This window comes from Corylus avellana, chromosome ca10, assembly GCF_901000735.1.
Source record: "Corylus avellana chromosome ca10, CavTom2PMs-1.0".
NCBI classification, from domain to species: domain Eukaryota; kingdom Viridiplantae; phylum Streptophyta; class Magnoliopsida; order Fagales; family Betulaceae; genus Corylus; species Corylus avellana.
The window spans coordinates 3,937,343-3,939,055 of NC_081550.1; positions in this window are offsets into that span (position 1 = coordinate 3,937,343).

The window sequence follows — 1,713 nt, forward strand, 5'->3', positions numbered from 1 at the left end:
TTATTTCCCAATTTCTTTTTTATAAGTTGTTTCTACTTTCTGTTTTTTCTACATTTTGGGTTTGAAGGCCAAATTTTGAACTATAAGTAATAAACGTTTTGAGATAATGAAGAGAGAAAGCTCATATAAAAATTGCAGAAAAATTTCAAATGAGTATCTATCAAAATGTTCTAAAACTTTTTGGGTTCTTATTATCATAAAAAATCATTAAAATCATTTAATGATTTATAAAATTGGAATTGGTTATAAATTAAATTAGTATCAAAAGCATTTACGAAGAAAACAGTGATCAAAACACTGCAATAGAAATTGAAAGCGAGAAAAAAAAATGAAAAGGCATTAACGGATTATAAGTAATTAATTCAAGAAATCATTTAGTTTTTGAGGGAAAAGTTAGAACTATGTCTTCTTTTTTTTTTTTCTTTTTTTTTTTTTTTTTTTTGTATTAAGGGTTAGAAGTAAATTTCACTGCACAAAGGCAATCTTTAGGAAATTGTGAATGACAGTTTTTAAGAGAATTTTGATTTTGTAGGGAACAAATTTTAGACTTTTTTGAAAAAACAAAAATGAAAACAGAATGTTTTTATTAAAAATGAGAACAAAAGTCTGGAAAATTCTCATGAACACGAAAGGGCATCTTTGCATTCAGAGTTTTATGTGTTTGAACAATATGAGTATTCAAAGAGTCAAACAAATGAACATATTGCAAGAATAGAAAGTAAATCTTAACAACAGAGTAAATGGAATTTTGTAAGCTTAGACATTTAAAAAGTAATTAATTTTTTTTGTTGGGAATGTGACATCGGTGAAAATATTATGATTTTTTATTTTGAAAAATAAAAAATGTATCTTTTCAATTATGCTGAGATTTCGCAAGAGTTGTTCGCTGGATAAGGATGTGCGTCAAATTCTGGGGATAAACATGGGATTATTTTATATATATGTTTATCTAAGTTTTACATATTATCCTTATATTTAATACTCTGATCCTTAAAGGACAATACAATGTTATTTTTAAACACGTAATTGAGTTTGTGTTTTTAATCTCAAATTTTCAGTGGGTTTTTAATTATAAGGATGTGTGTCAGTATCTATTGTAATATTTTGTTTGAATTCAAAATCTGTGGATAATCTTTCAGTTATGCTGAGAATTCAAATTCTGGGGATAAACATGGTATTGTTTTATCTATTTCTTTGTGTTGTTTATCTAAGTTTTTGTGGGTTTTAATATTATGAGAATTTTGTGTTTGTAGGGAACAATTTTTAGTTTTTTTTTTTTTAAAAAAAAAAAATGAAAACATAATGTTTTTATTAAAAATGAGAACAAAAGTCTGGAAAATTCTCATTAACACAAAAGGGCATCTTTGCATTCAAAGTGTTATGTGTTTGAACAATATGAATATTCTAAGAATCAAGCAAAAGAACATAGTGCAAGAATAGAAAGTAAATCTTAACAACAGAGTAAATGAAATTTTGTAAGGCATAATGGAAGGAAAAGATATCATATATAAACATAATTAACACAATTTAAACTAAATTTTTAAAATGAATATTCAAAACTTACTCGAGGTACAATGACGAATGACGAATAGATGGTAAGCAAATTGTAAGTGTTATAATGGTTTATCTTTTTGGGTAAAATGATTTACTGTTCAACCCTTTTTTTGGTTATTTTTAAAGAGTTAAGGGTGGTTGGGAAGGGAGATAAGACTT